The 25960-nt window shown below is 43.0% G+C and overlaps 1 protein-coding gene across 5 annotated transcripts in view; it reads left to right on the top strand.

Moving 5' to 3' along the window:
• Window positions 1-25960, top strand: part of TANC2 (tetratricopeptide repeat, ankyrin repeat and coiled-coil containing 2) — a 283329-nt gene that overhangs the window by 6423 nt on the left and 250946 nt on the right. The window contains exon 1 of one of the 5 annotated variants that reach the window (XM_080564857.1): window positions 14926-15080. The exons of the other annotated variants lie outside the window; for them this stretch is intronic. The gene's annotated coding sequence lies outside the window, so the exon portion shown is untranslated. Of the gene's footprint in view, window positions 1-14925; window positions 15081-25960 lie in introns of those variants that run through there. 5 annotated transcript variants of the gene reach the window in all.

The raw sequence follows: 25960 nt of genomic DNA, 5'->3' as shown, positions 1-25960 counted from the left end.
TCCCCTGGCACTGGTGTTTTCAGAAGGGTTCTAAGAGTCAGACAGAAATGCTAAAGCCCCTGCAGATATTATGTTAAGGAGTGCATTTTTGTGTGTCATGTTCAAAGGCCTCCGAAAGTGATTCCCCAAATGTTTTCAAGCTCACTGAATATTTCGTATGCAATGTTTTCACAAGCAGGGAGGCTATTACAAGCACGAGTCTAATAGGTATACCAGCAGATATTTCCATATGTGTAAATATGCGCACAATGTCCTCTGGGGATAAGAGAGGTCTGGTTATCCTCTGCTCATGAAAAAAACAGTGCTGCTGAGGTGACTGAGCCTCTCAATTTTGATTCCTATGCTTCCTCCTCTTTTGGTGGTCATTGGCTGAAATTTCCCATAAATAGGGTATATTTCCCAGAAAAGGGGTATTCTTCCCAGCAAAGAAGGAAGAGATTTGTTTAACAACATACCTTAAAACAGCCAAAGGTAACGTGGAAAAAAAACTAGTGGGAAACCTGCGAAGTGCAGGAAAAGCCTTCAGCTTACGCAGAACGCGATCTTTGGTTTGAAAAGAGGAGTGCTGTGCACCCGAGAGGTTTTGTGTACCCAGTCGCTCTTTGTGGTGTCACCTCTCTTGTTCCTGGTCACCTGGTTTGACAGGAGGAAGGGGAATTCTGAATTGCCCCTCCTAGAATGAGCTTCACGTTCCACCTGGCACGCTGACTGCAGTTTTGGCAGCCTGGGAACTGAAAGGGAAGGGCATGCAGCAAGCTCTCCTTCGCCGTGGTCTGACACGTTCCCTTCCTAGCTTGCTGAGCGTCATTCCCACAAAAATGTCGGGAGGAACTCCCCCTGTAGAAGAAAGGAGGGCTGGTTCTTTGCTTTCCTCACCTTCTGTAGCTTTGCACCTCACTGCTTCTATTTCCAAGAAGTAGGTGTAGTAATCGTAATTCAATGGGATGCGTGTTGTAACGCAGGGACTGGCAAATTTTCCTGGGAGAGAGGAATGACTTCAGACGGTCTTCTTTTTTTCTTGTTAGATGTGTTGAGAGAAACAACAGGAGCTTAGAGGCAGCCTCTTTTGGAGAGGGAAGATGGTACCTGTCACCTTACTGATGGCTTCTTGCGTTTTGTGGAAAGCAGAATGTCCCTGCTGCTGTTAGGGTTCAAAGGCAGACAGAATGTACGAGCTGTTGCCCCTCAGAGATGGGATGCTGCACTTCCCGGGTCCTAGTCCACCTTTTAAGGCCTTCCACATCAATGCCAAAAACTACCAGTCCTTTTTGTTCCCCTCAGTACAGCACAGAGTTTCACAGTATGGGATCAGTAGACAAAAATGTTTTTGTATCCAAAGCACAGTGATAGTAGCAAGGAACTGGAGAGTTAAACGACTCAGCGGATCCTGCTTTTCACCCTTAAATACACGCCTTATTGTATAAACATAAGTACTGTACACACCGCGTGCTCTGCAACCTTGATTCTGCCGTGTCTTTGTCCTTCTGTAGACCCGTAATTGCTAGGCTGTATTTTCTTTAAGGCCAGGACCTCTGCATGCTTAGCACAGAAACTAGCTGTTGGAAGATCGGCTTTAACAAAGGTTTTCATGCGGAGTGGAGCTGAGAGAAGGTTAACATCTTCAGGCAGCAAAGATAATGCTGTAGTCAAGGCCTTAATCTGTAATGGGGATACTGCTCCCCTTGAAGAGTGTTTTAGGTATGGTCATCATCTGTGTGCGTATCCCACTCGTTCTGGGGGAGGGACACCATCAGGTTAGTGAATATACCAAATTAGTCATGCTTTTGCACAGGAGGCTTCCGTTAAACCAGTCTGTCTGTATGGCACATGAGCTTTCATTTAGAATGTGGAAAAATAACCTGAGAACAACCTGGAGCAGAATAAATCTGCTTGTTGCATTGTATCCGCTAAGGATCTTCTTCTCTGTCTAGGTTTAATGCTTGGGAGATGTTCTTAAGTAGTGAAGAGTATGACAGGCGAGGCTAAATTTGAGCTCAAACCTAATTCAAACACCTTAAGAAAGCAATGAAGAGAGGAGGCAAAACACACAGAACCCCCCACCCGAAAAACTGGAAGCGAATCCTGTATGACTAGCTGTATAAACCAAAATGGCTGTGCTACCGTTTTTATTTTGAAGTGCCATTTAAGAAGATGGCTTTAAACTCCCGAGTCACTGTTGGGTATGTCTATAATTCAAAACTGAAAGCAAAGCATCTACCAGCCATGCCAGGGTTCGCTTCACTCGGGCACGTCCTGTTCAATGCATCTTGTGTTGCTTTAGTCACCGTCTTCAGGTTCTTGATCCACTGCAACCTCCCTGAGGTGCGTCGAGTGCCGTCTCCCTACTCAGCACCCAACCTCCGTCAGCGGCCCAAGTCCTGTGCGGTTGATGATCCTCCATGCTCCCCACGCACACACCAGTGCTCGCTTTGTGCCTTTTCCTTTGTTCTGAGCCTTTCCACGTGCTCGGAATGGCTGTCCAGGCAGACTTCACAAAGCCTCCCGTGTCTTCCGAAAAATGATTCTGAAAATTGAACGTATTTCTCGCCCCTTTCCAACTCAGAAAGCCATACATCCTCCTGTGTACGTTTTGTATTGATTTGTGTGCTCCTTTGGTGCCGTTAGACTGCAAATTTGTGGAGCTGACTCGTATCTGTGCAAAACGTTTTCACCTAGTGCGCATTGCTCTGCTCATCTAAAGCTCTATATAAATAATGAAAACGTACAGGGCTTGCTGGCACAAGTTAGTAGAGAGCTGCGTTTCCTGAGGCTCTGCTTCAGAGCTCTGCTTTGTTTCCGGGAGCTCTGCTTTGTTTTTGGGTCTGTTGTGCAAGTATTTTACATAAAGCTTCATGCGAGTCTCGGTGCTGAGGCTCCTCTGTCTTCCACGTTACGTAAAGTACACGCAGCCCTGTGTTGAACCAGTGTGCGCACAACGCGGAGAAGGCGTAAAGCCAACTTCCTTTCCACTCCCAGCTCTTCCTCAAGTGCAGAAATAACTGAGAAACCTGCCTGGAGCATGGGAGTGAATACTGCTGTCCCGAGAGCGTGCTGAGCTGCGCGAGGAAGGTGTGTCACCGACCCGCACAACGGCTGGGCTTGGCCAACGGATAACGCCGCGGGAACGAGCTCCCCACAAACACCTGCCTAGAGAGACTGGGGTCTCAACTCCGGGATATAAAGTCAACGTGGTTAAAAAAGGCGTACGCTGATTTAGGAACACCTTAGCCGTACAGATAGTGTCTTAAGGCATGGTCAGTAGCAGTGGCCCTCCTGGGATTTTATTGAGTTATTTTTGCATTGTAAAGTGTCTCTGGATAATTTTTTCTCAAGGGCGCTATATAAATAAAACAACTGCCTGATTGATTTAAAGCGAATCTCTTAGATTTTTTTGGCTTCCGTTTCTACAAATTACACGTCTGTATTTCCCTGCTTCAGAAATTAAACCAGATATATCATGGGTGGAATGAGATCAATTTTATTACACACAATAGTTCATTAGTGAAGTAGGAGCAATTTTATGTATTTATGCACAGCCTGCCCAGGTTTTTTTTACTGCGGCTCTTTCAGATGTAAATAAAAATATAATGCTTGTTGAGTTCCTTATTAGACAGCATACAGGAATGGAAAGTGTTTGTGGGATTGTGCTGAAGGTTAGATTTTGAAATTTACAGCCTACCATTCGCGCTGGGGTTGGAACCCACAAGTGATGGTTGACGTTTTGGCCAGCAGTGTGGGTTGACCAGAATAATCTCAGAAGCAAAAGGTTGGCTCGTAGTATCATAGAAAGGCTTGGGTTGGAAGGGACCTCAGAGATCATCGAGTTCCAAGCCCAACTCACTGCACCCTACATCCAGGCTCCGTAGAGCGCTGACAAATGCCTTGCACGCACCATGCGGAAAGCAAAAGCTGGAAGTCTGTGCTGGAAGCCCCAGGAATTCAAAGAGGAGCTGAGCCTTCGTAGCCACCGAGCACTGCGGGGGCTTCCAGAGCCGAAGGCACAGGTCTCTGTCATGTGCTGAAGACCCAGCGTTTGTACCCCGAATTTGCAGCAGACTGGGCACTGGATGCAGAGGAGAACGTGGTGGTGCGTGCTACATTAATTCACGTTGAGCGGTAGCCGTGTGTTCATGCCTGCGTACCGAAGCTTTTGCCTGTTTGAGCTGCATGATGTTTATGTGCCTGCATCTGTTTTTGTCGAGTAGGTACCATATGTGAATACGCTTTTTTTTTTACGCCACAAGTAGCTTTGTACCCCAGTTTATTCCTACATACATAAAAGCAGCTGGCAGCTGGATGAGACTAGCAGACCTGTTAATGTCAATCCTGAGTCAGTCAGCAGGATCAATGTTATGAGGCAGTTCTTTCTCCCAAGTGGCTGATCACAGGAGCTGCACAGACATTTCTGCTTCTGGAACCGAATTCTTTTTCGTTATGCGGTAACATAATGTTGCAATACAATTAGAGGAGCTATTCCTAATCCTGCCTGCCTTTGCTATTATTTTCAGATCGCTATCTGCTTGATAATAAATACTTGTCGTCTTAAAAGACACGCAAATGGTGACGATGGAATTGTATATCTTCAGCTAATTACAGCACCAACCTGCACGGCTTTGTCTGGTTTGGTGCAGTTCTCATTCTTTTCTGCTCAGAACGGTTATGACTCTGCAAGGTGACCTCTGAAGTAGTGCTGAGGCCATCAAACTCAAGTCATGTTCGGCCACAAAAGAAATTCATCTGTATGTTCAGATGTCATTACTGGTCCTGCCAATCCCTTTTGACTCAGTGGAATGCTTCTGTATGGCGTTTATAAAGTTGATTATTTTCCTTAAAAAAAAAAAAAAGTATATTTAAGGAATAAAGTGGACGTTATCTTCCGAAAAGATACAGCTAGGGAATGGTTAAGGCTTTTAATATCCCTAGGTGGGAATTAGGGAACAAGAATGGATGCTTTGTAAGGAATTGCTGGTTATTATTACAGACTTCTGAAAAACAGACGTGAAATTAACAGTTGTGTGTCATTTCATTACTGCTTTGGCAGTCTGCTTTCTTTTCCTTTAAGGGTAAGATGGTTGCTAGGGCTTTGTAGTGAATAACCTTTTTGTGTTCAGCTCAAGGCAGAGTATAATTATTTTATAATTTTGGTTTGTGAGGCCGTTTCAGACATTTTCAGGAAGAAAAGAGCTCAGCTTCTGCGAACCCCCTCTTTCTCAGCTGCCCATCATTGGCATGTCACAGCAACAGGAAGGAAAGCTCTGCGTCTGCCCTCATCATCCGCACGCGGTATTCACCTGAGGACCTGGCCACCGCCGGTGAGATGAATGTGGCCTTGACGTTGGTACAAGCCAGCGCTGATTGATTTTGAAAAGTGAAGTCCTCTGCCAAGGTATGTGTCCGCTGTCACGGCGTAATCGCCGTGCCGAAAGGAGGCGGTGGGCAGCAGCTGCTGGAAGTGAAGGAGCCGTGCCTCAGGTTAAAGGTGATGTCTAACTCTTTGGTTTCAAGGGGCAAATTTGCTTCCAGGAGTCAACAAGCTTGCTTTTCCATGTGGTACTGGTGAACTTTGTCCCCGTTGAGAATTTTTTTTAGGACTTGACAGGTTTTTAGTCTTTTGTGTCGGACAGTCTGATACTGCCGCGTGCAGCGAGATGCCGTAAGGACAGGCTGGGGTCTGCGGGACCCAAAGGGGCATCTCTAACATGGACATCTCCATCTGAGCCACCTGTCCTGGATCGCTCAATAGTCCTGGAGAGCAAGTTCACAGTACATCACGCAAAGCTGGGACGTGCCCCTTCTGCCTGCCAGGCAGCCCGGCTTGGAGAGCCAGGCCATGCTCTGACCTCCGGGCTACGTGGGCTGTCCCTCTGCAGGCTGGAGCCGCAGCAGCGCTGTGCTCGGATGGAGACAACTCACAGGGCAGATCCCCGAGGTCGGACAGATCCCACCCTCCGACCTGCCAGCAGCAGCACGGGTGAGCCTGCAGCACCGCTGCCAAAACCTGGATTTCCTGAGCTCACAGCCCCACCGCTACCAATTCCCACGGCCTTGCTGCAGTCGCGCCACTAGACGCAGCGCCCTCCTCTCTGCTTGTTAATGCACTGCGAGAGCGCACATACACGTCTGTGAACGTTCTACCTTCGTGTCTGAGGAACTGCTTGCAATTCAGTGCTGCAGCATTATCTTTTTTTCCCTGCTAATTGCTTTGCTACATGTGCAAAGCCTCAAACGATGCGAACGCCGCCACCACCACCACTACCACCAATTATTAGCCTTGCTGGGAGCCATTTAGAATTGCACCCTCCGTGTGTTTAGGGGTTGGAAAATATTTAAAACGAGGGGAAACATATTCTTGCTTAAGGTGTGCCTCTAACTTGGGATCCATCACTTCTGCACGTTGCCCTGGCAACGCTGCAATAGCAAGGGAGTTCCTTTTATGGCTGATTTCCGAGCATGGCCGAGCTGGAGCCGCCAGCCTGGGTTACCAAGCAACCCCGGCCGGTGCTCCGGGAGCTAGGAAATGCAGCCGCCGCTTTTGGATAGTGCCCGTGATCGTGATCGTATGCTCATGCCGTCAACTTTGGTCTTTTTGCTGTGAAAATAATTGCTAGGGAGTCTGTCTGCATCCTGGTTCGGTGGGGTTGTTTTCCCCCACTCTGCTTTCTCTCGCTTGAGCGTTCGATGCAGGAACGCTCAGAGGAAGGAGAATACAACAGTCCATTTATTTAGGAAAAAATCAGAACGTTCTATTCAACATGTGATGCTGAAGGGTAATTAAAGTGATGCCATCTGCACAGTGTGAAAAGAGAGGCATCCTTAGCTTCCCAGGTTTGCAGCTGATCAGACGTCACGTTTGAGGACAAGCCTCACGAAATGCAGGTGTTGAATTGCGTTGTGAAAGTTTCCTCCAATTCCTGCCCTGGTACTGCTTCCTTCTGTGGTTTTATCTTCCCTGTACTTCAGAGGGCTTTTGATAATAAGCTGCCTTGTGGAGGAGGATGCGAATTAGGAGAGCTTAGGAAATCATTAGAAGAAGTATGATGAAATTAAAATGTAACGTTGTGTTAAATATTTATATTCCAGCCATATCCTACCTGCGGTTGCCTGTCGGCTCCCTGCTGATAAGCAAACACCTTACAAAGGCCTGGTCCCTAGTGCCAGGAACCTTGGCTCAAAAGGCAGGGGAGCTGTTTTTGCAAGGGTCGACCTGAAGCACACAACCCCTCCTAGGGAAGCTGAAGGATCTAGGTACCAGTTTCAAGTTAGCTTTCACGATTTTGTTTCACCAGAGACCTGTCGAGGGGCGGTGTGACGGACTGTGGATGGCGGGTGTCAGAGCAGGGGTCTCCCAGGACCCCGCTGAAACGTGCCCACCAGAGGTGGGATCCCACAGATCGGGGCGTGCAACAGTGCCCGGGTTTAAAGCAGCACAACAGGGCTGAGCTGGCATCAGGAGAATCGCCCCGATTTACCACTTTTGAATAATGTTGCAGATTTCCATGTACCTCGTGGATCTTCTTAGCGCTGGCAGCTGGGGAGGAGGAAGAGAACATGGCGTGTCATCCACAGTGGTTGCGATCTGCCAGCGTCTTGTTTTTAGTCAGCTCCTAAACAGCCACGGGAAGGCTGATTGCATGCTTCTTACAACTCCTTTCATATGGAATAATGCATTCCTCCTCTTTCACAGGCAACCAGTGAGTGCTTAGGATCTTGAAAACCACAAGGGCCTGTATTTCAGCCTCTTGGTGAGGTTATTAAGCATGCGAGGTTCCAAGAAAGTAGTTAATGACCTATTGTGGTGGCAATTCTTTCCATCCTCTAAACAAGGAAAATGAGCAGCGAGGGCTTATTTGATGTATTTGGTGTTGCAGAGGAAGTGTAGCTGCTTATCTCTGCTAACCTTCCTGTAATGTATTTCAGAAGACGGCACGGAGAGGCGTTCAGCGTGTGCCGCAATTTGGGTTGTGGGGGGTTTGTTGCGGAGGTCAGAGGTAGTCTGTGAGGTGCTGGATTTGGCATCGTGTCGGTCTCTTCTAGTTTGCTTCCTCTGGCACTGGTCAATGCTTTTAACCGGGGTTAAAACAGGAGGCAAACTAAACCTAAAGCATCTGTTCCAGTTTTCAAGGGCAAATCCCCTCCTAGAAATCCCCTCCTAGCCTTGGCTGCAGTATTCATACATCCCCAAACCTTGGGATTAATTTGTACGTGTACTTCTAGAAACGGAGGCAAACGGTTTTCGTTGCAGTTTTTATTGGTTATTTTATTTTAGACAATCTATAAGAATTAATCTGGATACAGCGAGAGAGATTCCCAGGTGACTTAATTTAGCATCACTCCAATGTCTTGAAATGGGCAGCACTAACTTGTTACACCAACTGTAAACGTGGCCCTTCATGTCTTGTATCAATTTTCTTTTAAATAACAATCACACCAGCCCACAGTGATATTTAGCATTACTCAATCCTTGTAAAAATGACAAACTTTACCTCCCCGCGAAGTTGCCTGCGATTAGTCACACATGTCAGTGTTAACAAAAGACGACGCTCAGAAGTGCCCCGTGTGCTTCATTTAAAGCTGTCTGTTACGTCGGGCTGTACCTTTTCGATTCCCCCAGAATGCTTATTGTCAAGGGAAGCAATTTCACATCCTGCCTATTTAGTGAAGAGATTGTGAAACTTATCTTTGTTGTTTTGAGAGAATAGATTTTATTGCCTTCAAAGCAACTGACCAGCATTACCTTAATCGAGTGCACGTCTCCCAGCCTTCAGTGAGGCAGGCCAGAGTCGAAGCCTTTCTATTTCATACAATTTCGGTCCGGTGTGTTGTCAGCTGTAACTGGTTCTTTTTAATCTTTTGTAGTAAATGTCAGGTGAGGAACTGACAGTTCTGAAGGTAACAATTTTCCATTTATCCACAGTCTGTGTAATACATGAGTGGATACTTACTGCCTGTGAATGACCATTGCTGTCAATCCAACTTAAAATCTGTTCTCTTCTGTGCTTCTGGAGGGATTCTGCCTGTGTAATTTGTCTGTAGCTTCTAAAGGATAGAGCAGCTGCGAACTGAAGTCTGCATTCAGTTTATTAGTTGTATTTTAAATATTTGATCACAGTGAGGCTAAAAATTCACTACCAATGTAATGTGGTATGGTGCCTTAAAATGACTGTAGTATTTGAGATGGATCAGATGGAAAAAAAATCATTGTTTGTGAGAAAATGATAATTGCACGTATATCACACTTCAAGCCTAAATATCATACATTATTTACAGTCTACGAAAGGAATATGAGACTCCAGATAACAGGGAGAGGAGAGATTAATTTCATCTCTTTGGTAAACACCCGCAGCAGCTGGGTGAGGCATAAACAGGGGCCGTACCTGGCCAGAAGCAGCGCCCGCTTTGCGGACAGACGAGGTGTGGAGACCGCAGCTGGGATCCGCGGCAGAGAATCTGCATTTAGATGTGCACCCGCCTGCGTGGCTCTTCCTTCCCTGCGTGCTGCTGATGGGATGGCAACAGCCACGCTCTTGTAACATGAAGGTAAAGCTCAGGGTTGCTCTTGTACGTCAGGCTCTTTGGCTGCTGTCAGCTCTCATTCACAGAACGAGACTTTTAACGCTTAATTCCCTTTCTTGCTCACCTTTCTGCACGTGCATGAAGAAACAAAGCTGGAGTAAGGGCATGAAAAGGCATCCTGTAGGAAATAGGTCAGTCCTTTATTTACCGTAGTGCTTTAGCTCTGATTATGCAATGAGCTTAATGCTGCTTCAGGTAGAGTGGGGCCTTGTATTTCTATGCAACACCTGCAGCGGCGGCGTGCTCTGCCGTTCCTCTGCCCGCATTCCCATTGAATAATAAGAACCAGGTTTTGAAAAGTACGCCAAACATCTGGGAAAATCAGGGCTCTACAAGTTTATTCGAAAATATTCGTGAGTGTCACAGATTTGCCAGGTGGTGAGCACTGTTGAAAATCTGTCCCTAATTTACTATGTAAATTAGGCCATTAGGTTAAATTGATCTGCTTGTAAGTTAGCATGCTACCCAGTATGAGCTACGGGGGTAGAAGCCGTCCTGGTAAGACATACACATTTGACTAAATTGTATTTACATTCCCTGCTCTCTTTATGTGATGGTCATCCCCCTGTGAGTCATCCCAATATGCTCCAGGTTATGTGGGAATCTCGTCGTGGCAAATTGTTGATTTAATGAGCTTGGAACAAGACAAACACAACATCAAAAGCCGGGACGCCCAGGGAGTAAGTGACTGGAAATGAGAGTACATCATCTTAAAAACAAAAACAAACAAACAAAAAACCAGGACAAACATTTATCTGCTGTTTTGTTAAAGGATTCCTCTTCTCAGACACGAAGAAATCACTGTAAGACAAACATGCTAGCAGCTACTGTCCATGTTAGCTCCTTTTCGCGCTCAGTATGTCAAGGAAAGAAAAAAAGATTTATGACTCATTGTTTTCCAAGGTTGCTGCTTCCTCTGCAGATATTTACAGGTTGGTTTTTAGAAAAACAGTTTACAAACTGCCCACTGAATTTCCATTTTTATTGCAGGGTCATATTATTACTGCCTAATCCATCATATATCACACAGGCTCTGCACTTAATGCTCGATTAAGGAAAAAAATGCATGGTTAGCTACTCCTAAATTATTGTGTCTTCTCACCATATATCTTCAAGATAATGCAGATGATACAACCTGTATGTTGGTACGGCTTGCGTTATTCAACCCCACTGCTCACTTGGGGCCACTTTTCTCTAGGTGTTAACATCCCCTAGTGTAAACAGGTTTCTCTTTTCCATTCTAGAAACATGGCTGTTGGTCTCAAAGAGCTCTAGAAGTCTTCTTTGGAGCAGGAACCTGAAATTTTGTAACCGTTTTTAAATAGCCTAAAAGCAGCCTCAGGGTCATACTGTCACTTTTTAAAATATCGCATTGAACATTTAACACCTGGTAAGTACTGAAAGTGTCACTTTGAAAACAGAAAGTTATTTTCATTTGGAGAATGTTCCAAAGCTTGACAGTGTTTCCCACACATTTGTACTGTCTTCCAACTGGAAAAACTTGGAAAATAGTAGCGAAGTGCATGTGTGGAAAGCTCATTCTTCAAAAGCCTGAAAACATGTTTGGAAGCAATCTTTTTCCAAGTACAGTTGAAATTAAACACTTATTTTTCTAATATAAAAAATACTTTTGTGAAAATTTCCTGAGTTCTTCAAGTTCTCCCAGCAATGATGAAACATAGAGGAGACAGAAAAATTGCTTTTCCCATTTCCTCAAACAGCAAGCAAAAAGGCTGTAGGAAGTGACATTAAAACAGTGAACATTTCATTAGAATTGCAAAGACGTGGATTTAAACAATAGGAAATGAGGGAATTGAGGCTCCCATTTTGTTTTATTCATCACTTATGCCTCAGCTGTCTTTTCCATGGGCCCCCTTTTCTTTTGCATTGCCTGTTGCACAGGTACTTACACCAAGGCAAAGTATGTGTAAAATACGTAAAACATTACTGCTCTTCCTTGGAAACGTTTTAAGTTGACTGCAGAAGAGTGAGTAACTGCATAAATCTTAGGGAACAATGTGGTGGGCTCCTGCGTTCCAGCTGTTATCTTTTTTATTGTATTTTTAACTCATTTGCCTGCAGTTGTGTGTTTACACTGTGCTGTCAAAAGGCCCAGCAGTGGAGCAGCGACATTCTCAATGGAGCTGTGGCAGACGTAGCTAAATTACTGGTGTTGAGAACTTTTGGCTTTTTACAGTACTGAATGCATTTGTCCTGAACACTTAGCAAAAATAGCATCTGGAAGGCCAGTTGGAAGCAAGGAAGGAGGGGAGGACCTTTACTGCATGTGAATAAAATTGGTAGCTGAAAGGCAAAAATCGCGTTAGATTGGCAGCTCCTACCCTCCACGACTGTCCCAACAGCTCAGCGACGCCCGTCTGCTCAGCTCTGTTCCAGAAGCCGTGGCTTTTGGTCCTGTTGTTGCTGGTGAGGTTAATGTATGGTTCGTGGTAATGGGAAGTGAGCTCTTGAATGTTCCCCAGAAGGTTTAGCATTTGTTTTCTAAATAGAGGGGAAAAACAAAAGGGAATGCTGCTAAAATTATCCCTTGTATTATAAACAAATGCAAACAGCTGTGGGAGCTCTCGCTGGCTTTGCTGGCCGGTCCTAGCTTCAAAAGCGGGTTCATTCGCTCCACCCTCGACTATAGGTGTCACTGCGGCGAATTAAACAAGCTCCAGGAAATGTCAACAGCAACTGAATACACAAGCTGTGTTGGGAGCAGTGTTTGCTGAATAAATGACTAATTTAATGGCATCCACTGGAGAATGGCTTTATCGGTACCAGTAATACTCTAGTATTGCAAATAAGGGGAGTTTAGGGCTGTAGTATTAGCGTTTGTTGCTTTATGGGTTTTTCCTGTATTGAAAGGGAATATAGAAGAACCATTTTGATGCAGAACAATTAAAAGATGGTTTGCATGGCTGGGAGGCAGGTGATGGGGAATGGGTTGCGTGGTGTTGCCTTTATCATCTGGAAAAGGCAGAACCACGTTGGGAAGTCCTGGTGCCTGACTGTAACCCATGGAGTCTCCGTCCCTCCTCCAGGAAAATCACCTCTGGGGTTTTGTGGCTAGTTGTAGATGTGGGTTTGAGAACTTTAGAGAAATGTCCTTAATTTTTGCAACTTGCCTGTGGGGAAAGAAATGATCTTTTATTGTATTTAGTCATTATTAAGCCTATTTATAGGCTGGTCATTAAAGTACCCCTACCTGGTATCCAGTCGATGTTCTGAAAGCTAATTAGCTAAGTAACTAGAGCAAATCCACTATTAGGTATGCAGGGAAGGTAGCACTGACACAAATCAACAACAGGGGCCAACAATTAAGCAGATGGACAGTTCTCCAAATGACTCTGGAATTTATGGTGTGAAATGACCTTTGGAGGCAAGGGAGTTCTGCTGGTTATTTGAATGGCACCAGGATTTCAGCTTAGCTTCTGAGGCCAACATGGGCCATGGATGTATCTAGAGTAAGCTCTGGAAAAGCTGCAGGGTAAGACAGCTCACCTGTGATACAAAACCCACGGAGAGAAAAGAGTTCATAGGATGCAAAGCCAGGAGACCGGGCTAAGGTAGTCTCTGCTTCGGGTCATCCACCCTTTGTTCTTGGATGGTTTTCCTTGCTCCTGTCTGAGGGTGAGGGAAAGGTTAAGCTCTGCCCTTACTGTAATGTGGCTGAAGCTACATGAGCTGTGGGAAAGGTTAATTTGAACATGATCATTCTTTGCGCTGTGCTTTTTAAAGCTTAAACACTTATTTTTAGGGTTGACAATACACAGCTCTCTTTATTGGCCCACAGAAGAGTAAAAATAGATGGATGGGGATCGTGCAGATGTATGTGAATAATTCTTGGCAAAACCTGTTATATATTCCTCAAATGCTAAATTTTAAGACATTTTACTCTTTCTCTTTTTTCCCCTTTCATTTGCAGTTACACATTTTGCTGCACTTAATCTTTTTTTTAAATGAGATCATTCTCAAATATGGCAGTTTGCAAATATTTTTCATGCTGTTGGGCCTTTTTTCTTTTTTCCTTCTCTTTTTTTAAAGCTTCTTGAATGTCATAAATATTATTTCTGTAGTTGAACATCAAATGGATTGCTAGAATTAACGAGGTCTGTGTCCTCGGCCATTTGCTGCTGTTCTGCTGCTTCCTTACATGCTCTGCAGGGGCCACCAGTTTGAGGAACGTTTTCTGTGTTAGTTAGCTTGCTCAGATATCTTTCTGTTCGTATACCCAGGTTTCATAGCTGAAACTTGCAGCATGTTTTAAAGGCAGCCAAGAGGGAAGTGTAATGGCTCTCCTGGAAGTTGTTCAAAAGCCACTCCTATCGACTGCATCGGACACTTATATAAGGCGCCAAAAGCAATTTCCAGTCAAGTAGAAGGTAAGGGAAAATAATTGGAATACTGTAGGCCTGTAGTAAGAACACCTTTGGAAGCTGAGATTAACGCTTCCATGTGTGTCTTTTTGCCATACAAGAAATGTATCTAAATCATAAATTTTTTGGGTCTCACACTCTTGTTCTTTTCTTTATTAGCTGGGGCTCCAGCATGTACTGTACCCTGCTCTGGGGCTTGCTAGAAGTTCTGGTAGCCCAGCCATTAGTTTGGATAGTCCCCTTTCCCCAGAGTGTAAGAATTCAGTCTTACAGTGAATTAATAATTAAAGAAATATTTTGAACTGCAGCAAAACTGGCCCTGGGCACCTCTCAGCAAATCTCTTCTCTCCCGTAAATCCAGCTTGGGCTCTCTGTAGCTCCTGCCAGGGTCTCACTGGTCCTCTTCCACCAAAGAAAAAGAGTCCTGCTGCATCAACAAATGACTAATTCCCATTAATGCCGTTCAGACACTGAGGCTTTTTTTTAACCTTTGTTTACTTTTCCTATTCTAATAATCCAACTTTGATCAATTTATCTCACCAAGCTCCAAGGGTTCTCTATTTATCACCCACATGTAAGGCACAAATGGAGATAATCCTCCACCAGGGCATATTGAAATCACAGCTTATTCACTATAGGACAATTTGGTTCGTGCTCACATCTGAATTCTTAAGTGCTATTTCAGGCTTCTTCCCTTCAGGAGTACTGTAACTTTAAACTCTTGAATGGTGTGAGTTTTGGAATTGTAATTTCTCTTAAGCAAATGTTTCTCACCTTTTATTTAACTTTCAGTCTTCTGCACCCAAACTTTTTCAGCACGCAAATCCTAAAGCTATTGTTCCAAAACCTGGCCTACAAGGTAACTTTTGCCTTCCAGGCCAGACTGTTTTGCAGGTTTATTAACAACACATCCTCGGGTACATTTAAAGAGTCAATCATTAACTTGATACTAGAACGTACGCTGCCTCTCCTGGAAATTACCATCTGAGGGTAGACAGCCTAGGAGGTAGTATAGAGGCAAACTTCAGTGGCGTTGCATGCTCTCAGATCTCTGGATGTAAGAACTCATCTCCAGTTTGGGGTGACCTTTGTCACCCACCAGCGCACCTGCTCCTGTGATGTAACGTGAGTATTTGGCGTTTCCCTAACATGGGTAGTTGAAAAAAATCCTGTTTAACCTTGCTTTGGTCTTGTGTTTCCCCTGGTTCCAGGTTCTGCCTTTGAGCTGACCGTATTCTTGTGGTGGTCTTTCTTTTTGGTACAGCCAACGTTACCCAAGTATCCTAATAGTGGGTACTTGTAGTAACAACTCAGACAGTCCTCCTGCCCTTAATATCACTTGCCTGGCTGCTGTATTTCATTCAGCAGAAGTGTGAATGCTCTCCATCCTCCTATAAAAGTGAATAGGATTCAGGGTGTGGGGAAAGTGAATCTACAGGAAAAACAGGCTGTTTTCTTACTGTCTTTCTCCTGATTCTGACTAGAACAAACTAGTCAGGGGTGTTTCTTGTCTGCTTGAGCTTCAGATGAAGAAATGGTGTTTATTCTCTCTTCACACACAGCTTAGTCAAGGGAAGTGTCTTATTCTGCAAATGGCAGAGCAAAGATAATATCTTTTCATTTTGCATACAAGGAGGATCCTTGGCAGAACAGGAATTGTTTCCTTGGATAATGTTCATCTCTGTGTGCTTAAAACTCCCTTTTACTTTGTCTCATAGTCTACCCAACTCTATTGTCTCTGTGCTATATACCCTGTTGTTTCTGTGTCCTTCGCTGTGATTCTTACTATTCCAGTCCTATTTAGAAAATACTTCTTAAACCGAGAGGCCGGAATGCTGTTGCATGAGTGTTTTTTGCACCTCTGGACTGACCTCCTAGTGTCATGTGGGCTTCAAAATCAAAGAAAGCTCTTGATAATATTTTGTGCTTGTGGTTTGTCTTTATAGACCTGTAGGGTATATTTGCGCTAGCTCTTTTTACAGCTCTCCATACCTTCCTGGTCTTCTACTGACATTCTCAAGGCTTGTTTTTCTCTCAGAGGCAAGAACTAAATAGATCTACAAACTGTGCTGACATTAATAGAGGAAGTAAACACTGAGCACTTCTGAAAGTATGGCCTCTCCTCTGCACCTGTGTTGTTGCAATCCACTAACTGATTCTTCCTTTCTTAAAAGTCTTTCTTCTTAAAAGAATTAAATCTGACTCCCTAAATTTGCTCTTTAAATCTCTACTAAATACAAAGAACTATTCAACAGCACAAATTTTACAAGGAAGAAATTAATATAAGCAAGAAGTTGATTGTCAGTCTGTTGTTGGACTGTTGTTGAGTGTGGTATTTGCACCAAAAGAAGAGGTGGAAACAGTATTGTGACTTTCTGCTGCAGTCCCATGGTGCCTGACTATAGAAACGGTCTTAATACCAAACTGGAGTGGATACAAACAGCAACTGCACTCACAGAGCTTTCTTGAGGGAAGCAGTTTGCAGTATGTCCTTTCACAGGAGAGGAGAAAACCAGGCCGGCATTAATTCACTCTTCCTAGACGCTGCAACCAGTCTCATTCCTTTAGCTTATGATATCTTTGGGCAAAGTCACTTATGCCATAGTGCATTAAAGGCATTGTATGAAGGATATTGCATTACCATATTGTCATGAGTTTAGTGTGCTTTATGGCAGCATAGAGATTAAGGCAATTATTAGGAAGTTCTTAGGAAAACAACAGCTTCTGCTACATCAGGTCCAACTGACACAGCAGCAGTGTCCCTGTGGCTATGGCTGTAGTGGGAGCTATCAAATAATGGTGTCATTGTTTATGGTGTCTTTTTTTTAATACCAACTTTTTTCCCGATCTTTCTTTTTCCCCCCTCCTCCTTCATACTGGCTCTGCCAGACTGCCTACTTTCAAATGCTGTCAGAATATCCAGTGTAGCAACAGTTGTTATAGGTGTAGTGATCATCCTTGATCACAGCAGTGTGTTGGAGCTATGGTTTTTTATTTTAAATGCATGCTTGAAAATGGCTTGAGTCATCAGTATGCAGACTGCTGGCGGATCACTCATTTTTTTTATATCACCAATAAAGTAGTCGCTTCAGTTCCCCACAACACACAAACATTTGCTGTTGCCTAAATTTCCAAAAGACATTTTGTTAGACAAAGTGTCCTCATGCTCTATATACACTCTGATTAGAGCAGTGAGTTTTGAACTCTATAATTTGTTGTCCACTCCCAGAATGTTCCAGTGATTGTGCTAGTCCCTTGAGAAATGCCATGTAAGTAAACTGTTGCATAAGTAAAATTGTATATACAGGCTACTGCCTCCTATGGGCTAGCCAAATCCAGTAGCCCAGTAGCCAGGGCTGCTGTAGCTCCCTCTTCCCAGGCCTGGTAGCCTGGAGGAGCAGGTCTGGGTACTCTGTTTCTCTGATTAGGTCACTGGGATTGTCAATTTTCCTCTGTGTTCTTTGTACGTGTGTGGAGATGAGTGTTTTATCGCATGACCTAACTGTGGATATATGCCAAGCTTGTCGGTGTAAAGCAAAAGCACTTGCTTAGTTATTTTCTGCAATATTTAGATGTCCATGGGCTACAAGGACTACAGAAAATGACCACAGGTTGAAAACTGAATGGAGTTGTGCTGCCAGAAAGAGTTACTAATTATTGGCCTTTTTCAACTGCACAAGTTGTTATATAACCCCTAGTGGATCTTGCCACCTTTCTGTTTAGTTATCTGATTACTTACTGAAAACACTTTGGGGAAGAAGATTTGGAAGCTGTACGTATAATTGCACATACATCTAAATATTTCGACAAAAGAGTTGTAGAGGTTAGAGTATCGATAGCAGCACCAAGTGCCCAAAGCTGACCACACTTTTTCTGTACTTTCCTTGCTGTGCTTTGCTTGATTAATCAGGACAATTCTCTGTTAGGCATAAAATGAAAGTAAATGATTAGAATAAAGATGTGCTGAGCTACTTGACAAGACTTGAGTACAGGGTACAGAATCTGTGGGTGTTTGGCACAGCCCCAGCACTGCAGATATTTTAGCTCTTGCTTATTTTTGATTCAGTTCAAATATGACTTACCTTTAAAAAAAATAACTGTGATGTAGCTATGTTACACAACAGAGGCTCATAATGGAAGAAATCACATGGCAAAGCTATAGGAATGAGTTGTAGGGCGCAAGTGCTGTTCTGAATTATCTCAGCTTCAGCTTATTTTGAAGCACTCAGGCAATAATTGGTTGCACACAGGATGGTTTGTTCTATCAAGTCACCCTCCTTCAGAGAAGAAACCCACAGGAAGGCTTCAGAGGCACGAGCTGCACAGCCACACTGTCACTGGTTCTGTTCACTTACAATCCTTTGTAGTTTCAGAAGCATCTGGGACGGGATGCTGAGGAAAGCAATAAAACAATATTTCTAGAGGGATTTATCCGTGGAAGAAGTCCTTCCAAGGGACAAATCAGCAGAGCGCCTCCAGTAGATCTCTTCCAGTGAAGAGCTCCCATATTCCCTGAAGTCTTTCTAAGGATCCCTACAAGATGAAATAGTAATGCAAAAATTGCATTCTGTGTTTTTTGCTGTTGAGGGTTGCATTTACTTTAGGTGAATGCCTTTCACCCGCTGACTCTGCTTCTGGCTAGAAGAGTGGTGAAGGGGACTGAGAGCTGTAGCACAGAGCCCTTCCCATCCTGCCCTTCCCAGGATTTTTTTTTTTATGCAGATAGTTTGGAGAAATTCCTGGGATCCTTTGCCAGGAACATGCAGACAGAAGCCAGTGGTAGAAGAAGCAATCTGTAGCTTCCCAGGGTTGCCTAGTTAAGCTGTAAGTCCATTATCAAACTATGTTTCTCAGTCGCAGGTCTAGTCTGCAGGCATCACATCTGGACCAAGAAGAAATGACTCTCATGTGTGGGCTTCTGTTAACTACCAGTGCAAAAAACAATATATAAGGAAGAGGCAAGGGTTGGCACGATAACTGCTAGCAGACGGCTGGGATCAACTGAACTAAGGAAACTGTTAAAAAGGAGTTGCAGCATCAAAGCATCATTTTTCACTTTGTAAATTCAGCTCAAGTATGTCTACAGTGTCATTTGTGCTGAAGATTTGGATTTCTGTGCTGTATCAGGGAGCGCTAATATCTCTAGCAAAGCAATCTATCACTGAACTGCAGGCATCTCCAGGGTGTAAAACAACACCAGCTTGATGGCATACAACAGCAGTTCACAGAAGTGTAAGAAAGAAGTTTCAGGAAAATAACAAAGCAGTTGGGAAGGACTGTAGGAAGAACGTACAAACAAAATGTAGTGTAATAGGCCAAGCAAGGTACATTCTGGTCATTTCCTTGGCTTTAAGATATATAATTCTGAAAAAAGTTGCCATTTAAGTGTTACTAATGAGGAGCAGGCCCCTTTTTCCCTCCTTTCCCCCCAAAAAGAAAGACAAAAAAAAGGCAGTATTATCCCACAGAAGCAGTATTACTACTGTACAGTAGTATCTAACACACGAGTTTTGCAGATCTTTAGACCTATTACCTTGTGACAGGGAAGTGTCATGAGAAATGCAGTAATGGTTACAGGAGAAACAGAATAGGAACAGTGAAAATTATGATCATTTTCATGAAAGGAAAGACCCACACCCCCTTTCATAATAAGAAAATCTTTTGAGTGTAGCCCACACATGTTTCAGAGGCAGCTGCTTTACTGATTATTGCAAGCCAAAATGTTATATCAGAACACACCTACTTAACAATACCAGTTGGGTTAATTAAGAGAAGGTTACATTTTAGTTCATATGCCTTTTGAAAAATGGAATAAACAACAATCTTTATTCCCTTGGGATAAAAAAAAAAAAAAAGGTGCAGATTCTGCCAACTGGTTTGTAATATGAGAGTGCTTTACATGGTGTATTTTCACAGCTGTCTTATCAGTTTCCTAAAACGAATCAGGGTGGAGCAAACAGTTTAGGAATGTCATGAAAAAAGGATTTGGAGCTTTGCTGTGGTTCATGATAATGATGCCCTCTTGGAATAGTGTATCAGAGTCAGAAGATCCTACTGGGGATAGGAATAATGCTTTTAATATATTTTTGCACAAAACTGAGCAATTATTGTGTCTAAACTTAGATGGAGGCATCCTCTTTGCTTTTTATGATAGTTTGACTTGAAACAATTTTTGGGCAGGAAGCATTTGCAGCTCTCTTGTTGTGAGATTCAGTTTTCCAAAATGGGGCAGTTTCTGCCATTGTAACTAATTTCAGTAGGAGCTGAGGAATCTTGGAACTGTGGACCTGAGTGTTTACCAGATCTTCATTGAGTTCATCAGCTCCATGCAAACCAACCAGTAAAGGTCAGGCCTTTCACCCGCTGACATGGTGGTAGAACCCAGACCGATTTCTCTGGGTTTTCAGCATCATGCACTGAAAAGTGGAAATCCAGAGATGGAAGCGACTCAATGCTGTTACGTCTAGAAAGAGCTATTGTGCTGTTTCCCCTTCATCAGTGCTCAGTTAACAAAATACCTGCCCAGAACACCGCTCTCATATCGTGCTTTGGATTTTGGTGTAGGCAAGCAATAAAAAAAAAAAAATCTATATAGATTTATTGTATGAATTGAGGAGGAGACATGGTCTGCTGGAGAAGAATCTGACGTTCTTTTAATGCTGCTATGGGTTAATGGAGTGTGTAGACTATTTTAGCAGTTTCTCTAAATACCTGTTATTCCATCACCACTAAGAGTTACAGTGTATTTGACAGAAACAAATTGAGTGAACCAAAGCTTTTTCCTTTCATAAAAATGACTTTGACTAAAACGGTGCTCTTTAAAATACAGCGTATTAGATCAACTTATCAAACTTCTGACAGTTATTCTTTAAGTAGCCCTACTTATTTTGTTGGCTAATAAAATACTTATTACTGCTCAAGAATTGATATTTTTCTGAAGTCTGATTGTGCAGGTGAGCAGAGCTATCTTTGTTAAAGATACCTCAGGTGCTGGCTGCAAATTGTCTCAATGGCCTACAAATGTCTTCAACAGAAAGTGCATGATTTCCATCAACTTCAGAGTGTTTTAATGATAAAATATGTGATCCTCTGGGAGAAATTTTTAGAGTTAATAATTTTCCATTTACCTGAAAGGCTTAATATATGGTAATCTGGAAAACAGTAATTTGCAGCAGGCCTTGGGTCTTATTTCATCCTGTGTGCAAAATGCGACTGCTCCTATTCATACGTTGCATCTGCTTCCATGGGCCTGCTGTGAATTCCACAAGGAATCTAAGTCATTGTTCCAGTACCCTAAGTCAGGCTCAGCTGTACCTGTTTTATGATAAATGCTTACTGTTCTTACCGGTCCCCATGGGTGGAGACATCACAGTGTTTATACACAATCTGTTTCAATGCTTAACAATCCCTGCAATTAGAAATTATTCCTAATTTCCAGTCAGAATCGTCCTTGCTGCATTTTAAGACCATTACCTCTTGTCCTGTTCATTTCAGTAACGGAGAACAAATGATTCCTTGCATTTCCTATTGACCTTATACACGTATGAAGGTTGTTTTCATCTTTTCTTTAGGTTAAACACGCCAAATTGCTCATCCTCTCCGTGGATAAGAGGATAGGTGAATAAGTGGGATGGGCAGAAAATAACACAATAATTGGTGGTCTTTCTCCTGCACTTCAATTTGGACAAGGTTTTATTAGAAGAAGTCTTTTTTAAGGCTGATTGGACTAATTAGAACCATAAAAACAAATGTTGGGAGTGTCCAACCCCTTTAACAGCAATCTTTGTCTGAACTCTGTGGAAGTAGCAGAGGATTAAAAAAAATACAAAAGCTTTTCTAAATTTCCTAACTATTCTAGTTGATCAGCCAGTTAATGTCCTGCCTGTGCATTTAAGCCATTGGGGTAAAGTACCAGTCTGTGCACAACATCCTTCCAGGATGCTGGAACGTAAATTGCAAAGGGTAACGTGCTGGCGGTTTCGACTTTTGACTAATGAACATGTACAGACTGAAAATGTGGTTTCTGGCTACTCTTGGTGTATCTTTATCACATGTAATCCAAAATTCGTACAGCAGTAATCAAACATATTCTATAAAGAGCTTGTGCCAAAGCCGTAGAAAATTTTGTAAAACTTTTCCTACCCAAATGAATGTTCACCTGATTGCCAGCTGCAGTCATTAGCAATCATCTTGTGAGTTCTTAAAAACTGAGCTAAGTTGGTTCTGGCGTAACAGAATGGAGAAGTACCAAAAGCTGGTGTTCTGGTTTGGTCTGGTGCACACACACATTCTGGTACCTTTTGTCTGCAGAAAGCACACTAACTCTGTAACATTAACAAATCAGAAGGTACAATTACAAAGATTTTTCTTTGTTTACAACTGAGTGCTGTTTGCTGTCTGATAGGTGTACCCCAGTGTGCCAGAGGTGCATTATTTCAGTCAAGATGTTATCTTGAACGCATGCAATCATTAAAGCTCCCGTGGTGCCTCTCAAGAGGAAAATGTTGAGATTGGTATTGTTGCCAAATTATGATCTGCATAAATACATCCTCTCTTTCAAAATCGCAATTACAGTTTTTGACATGGAAAACGCCCATTATTAAAAAAAAAAAGAATATTCTGTTAAACAGACAAGATTCGGGACTGAGGCACGTGTGTTTGGTTGGTAGGCTCAGGCTTCTCACTCAAGTAACTGTTTTGAAAAAAAAAATAATAAAAACAAAAACAGGAGAAAGCATCAGGCATCACTGGAGAAATTTTAGGGCAGGAGGAAGCTCTGGCTAGCCAAGGGACCTGTCATCCTACCTGAAAGCTCTCTTTGCTTGCTGCCACCAAAACAGCGCTGTACCATCTCGTGTTATGCCCTTCTTTCGCAATGTCGTTTTTTGCAGTGTTGTTCTCTCTGAGCATTTCTTGTGGACAAATGGACAAGACCTTCTGCAAAGGGGCTCTGATCACACGGAATTAAATCCTTCTGGAGGCCAGTAATCGCCAGTTCTGACAGGCCTCCAGCACGCAGTAAAAGGCTCATCTCTTGGCCAAACACTTCTGAACTTTATCTAAGATTATGGCTTTTTTCCTTTCCTTCCATCTGCTGCAGACGGGAAACAGGAATTGCTGTGATTTGCTTCCTGCTACAGCCAAGGACTGTTTGATGTAGGTTTAATATGCCGAGGTGTATGTCACCAGCCTTTTGTTTCTACATAGCCTTTAACGTTCTCTTTCTCGGTGTTCAGGGGAGTTTTGGGGCTTGGTTATACTCATTTCTGAGGAGACACAGCTTGGGGAGCAGAAAACGCTTTGTCTCTGTTGGCTTCTATTATTGGAAGAACTGCTGACTAGAACCAGCAGCTCTTGTATTAATTCCGAGATCTCCCAAATGTCGATCCTTTCTTGTTGTCTGGTCATCTCGCTCCTGCGCAGGTGTATACAAGAAAATAAAGCTATTTTTACTCATCCTGTTACTTGTTTCTTCTCTGAAGTTCTGTTAGCAAGCCTCTATTTCAGCTGTTGCTCAGATGAAGGGTAATGGTGGTGTTAAAATGGGACACTGGTGGCAGGAGAAGGATCATAAAGCACATATTTACTTAGATTTAGACAAAATACAGTCAGTTATCCACAGCTCAAGGTGCTCTTGCCAAAAATTGCAAAAATGAAAATGAAACAGCCAGAAAAACAGAAATCTCCCTTTCCTTCTGGAAAAAAAAAAAAGCAAATCTATTTGAAATCTCCCCAGGCAACAGAAATAGATATGCCTTTCATTAGTTAGTGAAGGGATGGCAGAACCTGTGTTCTTTTAGACTGCTGGAGTGTGAAGAAAATCAGTATCTCACATCTAGAGGATTACTCTGAACTATTTTCTCCATAGGCATATATTTCTTAGATAACAAATATTGTAAGCAATATTTATTTTTATATGGTCACACTTAATAGCATCCATCTAGGAGATTATCTGATGGTATATATGATTTGAAAGACTGAGTGTTTTTATATCTTACCGTAGGTATTCCGGCTATTTAAGAGACAACATCTTGTTTGTTACAGCCGTGTTTTTTCTTTGCTGTTGTGCAAACTTCGTGTCAGTTTGCAGTAAAAAAACCTCACAAAACATAAAGAGCTGATTGAGATTTTTATGTGAATTTTTTTGGCTCCCTGGTTCACCAGAAAGATGTCTGAAGGAGTGGTTATAAGGCTCAGGGGCCAGACGCAGTAAGGTGTGGATGTGACCAAAATGGAACTTGGACTGGATTTCTGGACCAAAGTCTGGAATTGGTGATCCTGAAAATTCCCCCCCTCATCCCTTAGCTAATCCTTGACCATTTTAAATGCTATGGGTGTTTGCTGTTGATATTCTTTGAATAAGGTGTTTGATGTTGATATTCTTTGAATACCTATAGTCGTGCTTCTGTGTAGGCACAGACCAGCTCAGTCTTCTAGGTCTGGGCAGTTTGGTGCTTTATTTATACTGAAGTACAGACTCGGTGTGTTCCAATAGGATCTGTCTCCTTGGAAAACGCAAGGGAGGCTGTCCTGGGTGGAAAACAAGGATGCTTTCTTTTTCCCCTCTGCCTCAGGGACTCCAAACCCAAGTATTGACTTGAAGCAGTTCCTTGCCTATTTGAGTTCTCAGTCGGAAGGCACCCGGCCTAAATTAGTACGCTGTACACAGAGCCTGTGTGTGTAGCACAAATACTTAGGAATCACATGTGCCTCAGGAGGTCCTTGGGCCAGACTCGTTGTAGGCTGCCATAAGGCTTTGGAGAACCATTCTACATGCCTGCCTGTGCTGAAGCATCCCCTTTTGGCCACTGCTGAAGAGGATAGCGTGGAAAATGGACGCTGTATGACCGCTTGTAAATTCTCACCGGTGGCTAGCACAGCCTCTCTGGGTTGGACATAAATGGCTAAATATTGAGACACTGTGGCTCCTGTATCCCTATTTGGAGCTGCTCTTTTGCCGTTATCTCATACCCTTTGACTTCTCAGCTCTATACTGGAAGTGTCAGATCCTCCCTCTCTTTCACAAACCTATGTCTTGAAATCTGTTTTCTTAGTAACGATATAGCTACATATATAAAGCAGTTGACATCAGTTCTGAGAATATTTTCTTGTAGGTGGAACTATTATATCCTTGGTACTGTAACATGGAGTCAGTGATTTGCTATGCTAATAACTTGCTGAAGGAGAAATGGGAATTATTCTGACTATGTATTATTCCCCCCTAGTGTGTGTGGTTTAAAAAGACTAAAGGGCAACAGAAGATAAGCAATTACAGAAAGCACTTCTGCTGGAAGTAATGAAAGAGACAGGAGGCTACAGATTTAGATGAAAATATTTCTGGAGTATTTCCTTACTATTTTTTTTTTAGTGCTTGTTGCTCTGTTTTATCTGTTGCCACTCTCTTATGAAAGAAAAAAGCGAGGACTGCAGTGATAGATGATATATATCCCCTTACTCTGATCCATGCTTAATTCCAGAAATGTGGCATCTGTAGGGCTACCTCCATTTTTTATTAGTGCTTCCTAGGTAGGATTTTTTCCATAGGAGTTTGTTTTGTACAAGTAATTTTCTTGACTCACACCTGAAGATTACCCTGTTGCTTAATTTATTTGGTCATTCATCTGGCACTGTGGGCAGATGTGATGTAAAGCTCTCAGCCGTCCAGGGGTTAGATGGAGGCAAGCAATCTGCACCCAAAAGGTTTAACAAGGCATCCGTCCCAAGGGAGTGTAGATACTCGTAATTAATTTAATTAAAGGGAACACTTTGTACTGGGACTAAAAAGATTATTTTGTTGAGTAAGGCCTAAATATTAGTTTTCTTAAAGGGAAATAACCAGATAAAATTATGTTTACTGTGTACTTTTTGTGCAAAAATAGCTTGGATCTGTAACATTTGATGAGAAACCCCAAATTTCTGTCACGATTGTATTTCATTCAGTGCACAGTTCAGCAACGCTGGCATACTCATTAGATTGCAGCGTGTATTTCTTGAGCTATTTGGTT

Source organism: Anser brachyrhynchus (assembly GCF_964034855.1).
Source record: "Anser brachyrhynchus genome assembly, chromosome: 22".
NCBI lineage: Eukaryota > Metazoa > Chordata > Aves > Anseriformes > Anatidae > Anser > Anser brachyrhynchus.
Note: the sequence above shows the minus strand (reverse complement) of the source record. Positions and strands in the feature narration are given on the sequence as shown.